At 39.7% G+C, this 9,410-nt stretch overlaps 1 protein-coding gene across 2 annotated transcripts in view; it reads left to right on the forward strand.

Moving 5' to 3' along the window:
• SLC16A12 (solute carrier family 16 member 12) overlaps positions 1–9,410 on the forward strand; it is a 96,850-nt gene that overhangs the window by 71,645 nt on the left and 15,795 nt on the right. The window contains exon 2 of one of the 2 annotated variants that reach the window (XM_017896351.1): positions 4,375–4,463. The exons of the other annotated variant lie outside the window; for it this stretch is intronic. The gene's annotated coding sequence lies outside the window, so the exon portion shown is untranslated. The remainder of the gene's footprint in view (positions 1–4,374; positions 4,464–9,410) is intronic. 2 annotated transcript variants of the gene reach the window in all.

Here is a 9,410-nt window from a genome sequence, read left to right on the forward strand (position 1 = left end):
CAGCTCTAGAAGATGTGGAAGGATGTAACATTTATTTCTTTTCACTCTTCATCTTCCACTCTTCATTAATATGAAATAGTTAAAACTCATCACATATGAAACAGCATGGGAAATGTCCTACAGTATTTTCATAGTGAAATCACTTTTCTGGGGGTTTTAAAGAATTGGTAAATGCACACCTGAGAAGGTAAGTCAGGTTAAGCTTAAGCCGGCATAGCTCCAGGGGAGGGTAAGATCATTTCTACAAATGTGTTTCTCCAGAATTTTTAACTCTTTTATCTTAATGATAAGTCTAAATTAAGATAGATCTTATTCGTTAAAGTTTTACAAAGCTAATAGGATCTGTGATCCATAATTCATAAATCAAGAAAAACACTATGGGCAAACTGATGACAAGAGATCATAATCATAATGGTGTGATGTGGCTTTAAGTCTAGCGGTGAGGAAAAGGGGTGCCAGGTGACAAGACTATGGTTATAAAGTTTACAGTGGATGTGTGAATGGATCACACAGAGTTAATCTTACACAGGGTTAGGGTCTATATTCATCCCAGAAAGGATAAAACTTGTAAGGCCAAAATAATCCTGGAAAACTCCTTTGCTCCCTAGGGCTTATTAAGCCACTGGAAGCTTAAAACCTAGAATTTAAATTATTTTGCTTTATTTTGCATTTTGGCTGTTGTGGTGAAGGCTGACTTCTAGGTTGAAAGAGAGCACAAACACAGATACAAAGATTCTCTCATTCTTGCCTGCTCTCTTCTCCCTCTTACTTTTCTCCAAGGTCATAGTGTTGAATATGCTTAAGTTAGATGCATGTATGTTAGGACTCATCCATCTCATTTATATTTGGAGTAAATATGCATTTGAAGTCTACATGTGTTAGCTCTTTCCTCTACAGGTGCTTTCATTCAAATAGAAATCTTTATTTCTCTCCTCTGGCAGCAGACCCTTACAAGAAAGTAATTTGGACTAATTATTTGTTGGCATCATCAATAGAGGCATCAATGTCCCTCCCATAACAAAGATACAATGCAGGATAGAATAAGATGTTTATCTTTGCTATAGTAAGGTTGGTTGATTGTGTGTCATGATAAACTACAGATTTGTTCAAAATAATATAATTGATACTGAGTGATTTTACGCTGTTCGTGGGAATATAAATTAGTCCAGCTATTGTGGAAGACAGTGTGGTAATTCCTCCCTGACCTAGAACCAGAAATACTATGAAGTGTGTTTTCTTTGTTGTTGTTGTTTGTTTGGGTTTTTTTTTTTTTTTTTTTTTTTTTTTTTTTTTTTTTTTTGAGACGGAGTCTCCCTCTGTTGCCCAGGCTGGAGTGCAATGGTGCAATCTCCACTCACTGTAACCTCCTCCTCCCAGATTCAAGTGATTCTCCTGCCTCAGCCTCTCAAGCAGCTGGGATTACAGGTATCCACTACCACGCTGGGCTAATTTTTGTATTTTTAGTAGAGACAGGGTTTCACCATGTTGGTCAGGCTGGTCTCGAACTCTTGACTCAGGTGATCCACCCGCCTCAGCCTCCCAAAGTGCTGGGATTACAGGTGTGAGCCACTGCGCCGGGCTGAAGTGTGATTCTTAAGAAGACCTCTGTAAGAGGAATTGGGATACAATTATCCCTTTGACATTGTGACTTCTCATCACTGATATGATAGCTCCCTGGACATTAAGAAGTCTAGATTATGAGTCTATAATATGAGTCTATAAAACTCATCTATAGGCCGGGCGTGGTGGCTCACGCCTGTAATATCAGCACCTGGAGGCTGAGGCGGGTGGATCACGAAGTCAGGAGATCAAGACCATCCTGGCTAACACGGTGAAACCCTGTCTCTACTAAACAAAATACAAAAAGTTAGTCGGGTGGTGGCGGGTGCCTCTAGTCCCAGCTACTCAGGAAACTGAGGCAGGAGAATGGTGTGAATCCGAGAGGCGGAGCTTGCAGTGAGCCGAGATCGCGCCACTGCACTCCAGCCTGGGCGATAGAGCGAGTCTCCATCTCAAAACAAACAAATAAACAACAACGAAAAACTCATCTATATTATGAGTCTTGTGTTCTGGGTTTAAGGAAGTCGTGGAGTTAAAAGGAATCCTTTTCATCTTGGTCCTTCATATAGAAGCTTCCATCATTCCCATGATGAGGGAGTTCTGGAAGTGGGCACAATGCTTTAGAAGGAGGGATCATGCTGGAATCTTAGGGGTAGTTGAGTCTTCATGATGAAGTTGCACTTTTGTGGAGTTGCCCATAGTGCTTTTCAATGAGATACTAAGATAAGTCTTCCAATCACATGGTCTCATGTGAGCCTTGTGATTTATTCACCTTCTATTTAATAGATTAGGACACTGATGCTCAGAAAGATTGACTTGCCTACGTTTATTTTATTTTTATTTTTATTTTTTGAGATGGAGTTTCACTCTTCTTGCCCAGGCTGGAGTGCAGTGGCATGATCTCGGCTCACTGCAACCTCTGCCTCCCGGGTTCAAGTGATTCTCCTGTCTCAGCCTCCTGAGTAGATGGGATTACAGGCACGTGCCACCAAGCCCAGTTAATTTTTTGTATTTTTAGTAAGATGGGGTTCACCGTGTTGGCCAGGATGGTCTCGAACTCCTGACCTCAGGTGGTCTGCACGCCTTGGCCTCCCAAAGTGCTTGGATTACAGGGGTGAGCCACCGTGCCCGGCCTACATTTCTTTTTGTCTAGCAGGACAGAGTTGGACTGGAATTCTAGTTTTTTGTTTTGTTTTGTTTTTTACTTCTCATCTTATTTGTCACTGTACATACATTCATAATCCATTGACTCTTGAAACACACACACACACACAAACACAGAAACCACTATGGTCTTTCCAATACATAGCTCAATAGCTTCCTAAACTATTCTCATACGTACACCACACTTCTGCCTGCCCCTGCATATGCACTACAAACACACAAACATTCACACACACACACAAACATGCAAACTCTGCAGCTTATCCTTTAGAACAACTGTGTATTACAAGACATGGGTTTTTGTTTTTTGTTTTTTTAAAATGGTTATGGGAGTCATTGTCTTAACATGGGCAACTTCTTAATATCCAGTGAGCTGTCATATCAGCGATGAGAAGTCATAGTACCAAGAGAATAAATGTCTCCAAATTCCCCTTACACAGACCCTCTTAAAAATCACACTTCAGACTAAGGAACCTAGGAACCAAGGAATTAATTATCTTTTCTTCTCATAAAATGTAGATCTTAGTGCAAAATTTTCCATAGGAAAATTGCAGAGGAACAGGTATTCCTGAGTGCTCCTCAAATTTTCTCCTTACTTTCCACAGTGTTTTACTTTAGTGTAAACTTCTTAGGCTTACCCCTCCTCTGACATACCACAGACAAATAGGAAAAAGTTAAACACATCTTACTTGCACAATTTTTTTCCAGTAAGATCAAAAGTTAACTCAGGAGCCTAAAGTGGTTTGTTAACTCACCCTACATTGCAATTTATAGGAAGGGGATAATCCATCCTGATTTACCATCACCCCATGATTCTTCCTATTCTTTGAAATTCAGGATTGGATGTATTTTAAGAACTTAAAAACTGTTTAAAAGTGTCGGGAATAATCACTAATAATGCCTCTTTACCACCTTGTTCCCCACCAAATCCTAATTAAGCAAAGCTCTTCAGTATGTGAACAGTAAAGGCAATTTATTCTGTCTGCTTAATATTAAGCTGTATCCAAGTATGAATTTGATGATGAAGAATCGAAAGGCAAAATCAGTTCACTCCAGAAATACCTTCCGGTAGTAGAATGCCTGTCACTTTAGTCATTTCCTTAATCGTAGTTGGTGCGCTTATGCCAAATCTTTCAATTGGATAACTAAGGGAGCTTAACTCTTAAATCCTCTGTACACCAAAAAAGAAGTAAGTAGATGGTTCCAAAGTGCCTATTACTGTTATTTTTCAGACGGGTAAATAGACCCAAAGGTCAAATTCTCATACTTCTGTCTGTAGAAGAACCATGAAGAGAATGAAGCTCATAGACGCCCAATTTTGTGTTATCACTTGCCCAATCTAACATGTTTGACTGAAAACCCCTGCCTCGTTTGACCAGAGGTATATGGGCTAATGCATATTGGATTCAATTGGTGATGAAACTGGAGGAGATTCTAATAACAGCTGCTTAGATTTGGCAGCACTATAAACAATTTTATCTTTATCAACAGCAAATGGATGCTGGTTCTTTAAAGAAGAAAAAATTTGCTAATCCCTCTGTCTGAAAAGAACTTCTATGGTATGCTCCTATCTACAAGTAAATCAACAAACCTCCCAGGCGGAACCCAGGTCATCCACACATGCTAACATCTTTCATTATTGATCCTCAGGGACACAGTGGATGTTCTACAGAGTTTTCCAGGCCCTTCTCCATCTTTTGGATATAACTTAGGACACCACAATCACAATCAGACTTGGGGTAAATATGTTTACACTGCTGCTCTCAGTTTCCACTAAGCAAATTACAATAACATTACAGTCTGAATAGTTTTGAAAAAGGCATAGGGGAGAGATCTTTGCTCCAAAAAGAAATAGTAGCTAAAGCAGGATGGAATAAAGGGTGCTGAGTTCAGAACATTCTGGCTAATTCAGTGTTCTGTGTAAAATTAAGTACATGTGTTCTCTGCCTTAAAAAAATGTAGTAACTGGTTGTACATAAAAGTATCCAATAAAGATTGAAAAAAAAGAATCACACTTCATGGTATTTCTGGTCCTAGGTCTTTGAGGAATCACCGCACTGTCTTCTACAATGGTTGAACTAATTTATATTCCTGTGAATAGTGTAAAAGTGTTGCTACCTCTCTGCCGCCTCGCCAGCACCTGTTGTTTCCTGACTTTTTAATGATCACCATTCTGACTGGTGTGAGATTGTATCTCACTGTAGTTTTGATTTGCATTTTTCTAATGATCAGTGATGTTGAGCTTTTTTCATGTTTGTTGGCTGCATAAGTGTCTTCTTTTCAGAAGTATCTGTTCATGTCCTTTGCCCAATTTTTAATGGTGTTGTTTGTTTTTTTCTTGTAAGTTTGTTTAAGTTCCTTGTAGATTCTGGATATTAGACCTTTGTCAGATGGATAGGTTGCAAAAATTTTCTCCCATTCTGTAGGTTGTCTGTTCACTCTGATGGTAGTTTCTTTTGCTGTGCAGAAGCTCTTTAGTTTAATTAGATCCTATTTTTCAATTTTTGCAGAGAAATACCGTTTGACCCAGCAATCCCATTACCGGGTATATACCCAAAGGAATATAAATCATACTATTATAATATAAAGATACGTGCACACATATGTTCAGTGCAACCCTATTTACAATAGCAAAGACATGGAATCAACCCAAATGCCCATCAGTGATAGACTGGATAAAGAAAATGTGGTACATATGCACCACTATGTATGTACTATGCAGCCATAAAAAGGAATAAGATCACGTCCTTTGCAGGGACATGAATGGAGCAGGAAGCCATTATCCTCAGGAAGCTAACACAGGAACAGAAAACCAAACACTCCATGTTCTCAATCATAAGTGGAAGCTGAACAATGAGAACACATGGACACAGGAAGGGGAACAACACACACTGGGGCCTGTCTGGGTGGGGGAGTGGGAAAAGGGAGAGCATCAGGAACTTAGCTCCAAAGAGATTAATAACCCCTTATCCCACACAAGCCTAGAAAGTAGCGTGTACTGCACACCTAGACTATATCATATAACCTATTGCTCCTAAGCTACAAACCTGTATAGCATGTTACTGTATGATACTGAATACTGTAGGCAATTGTAACACAATGGTAAGTGCTTGGGTATATAAACATAGAAAAGGTACAGTAAAAATATGATATAATCTTATGAGGTCACCATTGTATATGTAGTCTATTGTTGATCAAAATGTCATTATGTGGTACATGTCTGCATTTTATAATGAGAGTAAATCCAATGAATCATTATTCACTTAAATTGAAGTCCTGGTGGTTAGGAGAAAATAAACTTTTTAGTATCAGACTAGCAATCTTTAGAATGTTAAGAACCATCATAAGGTTTTTGTTATTGTTTACACTGAATTAAAGCTAGTTTGACTGTTGCAGTTAATCAGTGCCAGGCAGTTCATGTTACCATTCTCTCTGTCGTTGGGTGTGACTATTTAGTACTCCAAGTTCTGACGTAATTATTAATCTAGCATCAGATCTGCTGCAGCATGTGTGGTTTCTTAAATCACTGAATAGAGAAGGACCCCTTTTTTTATACCCCTTTGACAGAGATTACATATAGTATTCATTGTGGCATACAAGAATGGGACTGTGGTGAACACAGAGATGCGCCACTCATTTGGCCTTAGCTGCAGGGTGTACAGTCAGCAGAGCCTGCAGCTATCAATTCTTAGGTCCTCCTCACCTGCAGAAAGCTGCCTCTCCCAAGAGGACACCCTTGGGCGTAGAGGGGGTACTCACCACCAATTAATGATTGAGGATGTGCATCAGGGCTGGACCATTTCATTTGGAACTGGCTGAGAATTTGTTAGGCCTGCATTGCAGTTTGACCTCTCTGCTTAATCCTGCATCCTTCCCTTTCCTTCTACCAGTGTTGATCCTTACTATATGCCCTGCATGCCAAACTTCCTCCCACCTTTTGCTGGGACTTAGAATTTAGCTCACCACACTGTTCCATTTTCTCTTTCCTACCACTAGGATCAACAACAAAATTATAGGGCCCAGTCCAAAATGAAAATGCTGGCACCCTTGCTCAAAAAGCAGGGGGAAATGCTGTTAAATGTGCTAAAATAGAAAGCTTTTTCCTTTCTTCCGTGGTCTCTTTACATTTTTCATGATGTTTAAATTTGCTATTTAGTGTTATTCTAAGTAAATGAGAGTGTGAAATAATTAGAATGAATTGACCATACATCTTTATGTTATGCAATGTCAGCTTTAAATGCAAATATGAGTCTTGAACTCATATATGGGATCACTGAAGTCACACAACTCTTATTTTGTAGCTCATACATACATACTTACTTCATTTTCCATCAGAACAATAGAAACCCCGCACAAAACTAACTCAACTGTTTTCCTTTGACTTCCTGAAACTTGCACATCCTATCGACATTCTTCTACCTTCAGCTTATTGATGAGTAAGGAAGGACTGAAAGGGAATGGAAATAGGGTTGGCCGATCTTTCTCTTTCCTTCTATGCCATCACCCTCAGCATTAGTGGTTCGCTAATACAGGGAAGTGATATGAATAAAAAAGGGTATGATAGGAATCCTTGGTCCTTTGTGATTCTTAGAACACCACTGCCTTCTTTCTGCATTTGAAGCAAGTTTTGGTTCAAACGGAAAGCATAGTCTCTTGGGGCTGGTAGACACTTCATTCCCTATCCCCAGGCCTGCTAAGTTGTAGATGTAACACACTTACCTCATACTGGCTTTGAGTCTTAACTGAACTCTCTCGAATCGTGGGCCTAGCAGAACACTGTGCTTATGGGACATCTCTAACACTATGTTTGAATGGTGGATCACAGAACTGCAGAAACACATATTGCATGTATCTCCTCTGCTTACATGAAGTCTCCATTGTTCCATTGCACTGCACGTATGAAACACAAATTCAAATATTAAATTATTAAGCTTGTAATCCCAGGACTTTGGGAGACCGAGGCAGGCAGATCACCTGAGGTCAGGAGTTCGAGACCAGCCTGACCGATATGATGAAACCCCGTCTCTACTAAAAATACAAAAATTAGCCGGGCATGGTGGCACGCATCTGTAATCCCAGCTACTCGGGAGGCTGAGACAGGAGAATTGCTTGAACCTGGGAGGCGGAGGTTGCAGTGACCTGAGATCACGTCATTGCATTCCAGCCTGGGCAACAAGAGTGAAACTCTGTTTCAAAAAAAAAAAAAATTCAGTCAGTGACAGCCAAGCATTAAATCAAGTTTCATACTTCTAAGTGCCAGGCTCTATGTGACTGTGTAGGCTGCACTCCCATGAAGCTGGCCCTGCCTAACACGGCAGTCTTGTTTATACCTGGTTCTCTCCCTTCTTCTCCAAGCTCTTCACCACCTACTTTCACACCCAGCAGCAACTGGAGAGGAGAGGGAGAGTGAACATAACAGGTTACTATGGATTGTTAAAGCACAATTAATTGGAACTTAGCTCCAAAGAGATTAATAACCTCTTATCTCATCCCCAAGCCACAGGCCTGATTTCTTCCCCTGTTATCACCAGGCTATAAAAGCTTCCTGCCTGAATGAGGACACCATGCTAATCCATATAAGGCTCTTCCAAGTTGCACAGTGATGCAAACTATTGCTTCTTGTTCACATGTCTTTCTCTAAGTAATTAACTGTTTTTCAATGTAAATATTTATTTCTCTTCCTCTGCACATACACACATACACACACATATACACACATTTCTGGTTACATAAGAAATCATGTTTATTGTAAAGTAATTCAAAATGCTGAATAAAGATTAAAATAATTATTTCTAATCTCACCATTTACATATAATGATTAGGTACATTTTAGTGTATACGCTTTCAGGAAATTTTCTTTTTTTTTTTTATTATACTCTAAGTTCTAGGGTACACGTGCACAATGTGCAGGTTTGTTACATATGTATACTTGTGCCATGTTGGTTTGCTACACCCATTAACTTGTCATTTACATTAGGTATTTCTCCTAATGCTATCCCTCTCCCATCCCTCCACCCCACAACAGGCACCAGTGTGTGATGTTCCCTGCCCTGTGTCCAAGTGTTCTCATTGTTCGCTTCCCACCTATGAATGAGAACATGCGGTGTTTGATTTTCTGTCCTTGCGATAGTTTGCTCAGAATTATGGTTTCCAGCTTCATCCATGTCCTTACAAAGGACATGAACTCATCCTTTTTTATGGCTGCATAGTATTCCATGGTGTATATGTGCCACATTTTCTTAATCCAGTCTATCATTGATGGACATTTGGGTTGGTTCCAAGTCTTTGCTATTGTAAATAGTGCCACAATAAACATATGTGTGTTTGTGTCTTTATAGTAGCATGATTTATAATCCTTTGGGTATATACCCAGTAATGGGATTGCTGGCTCAAATGGTATTTCTAGTTCTAGATCCTTAAGGAATCGCCACACTGTCTTCCACAATGGTCGAACTAGTTTACACTCCCACCAACAGTGTAAAAGCGTTCCTGTTTCTCCACAACCTCTCCAGCACCTGTTGTTTCCTGACTTTTTAATGATGGCCATTCTAACTGGTGTGAAATGACATCTCATTGTGGTTTTGATTTGTATTTCTCTGATGACAAGTGATGATGAGCATTTTTTCATGTGTCTGTTGGCTGCATAAATGTCTTCTTTTGAGAAGTGTCTGCTCATATCCTTTGCC

The sequence above is a fragment of the Rhinopithecus bieti genome, unplaced genomic scaffold (genome assembly GCF_001698545.2).
Source record: "Rhinopithecus bieti isolate Rb0 unplaced genomic scaffold, ASM169854v2 scaffold_26871, whole genome shotgun sequence".
NCBI classification, from domain to species: domain Eukaryota; kingdom Metazoa; phylum Chordata; class Mammalia; order Primates; family Cercopithecidae; genus Rhinopithecus; species Rhinopithecus bieti.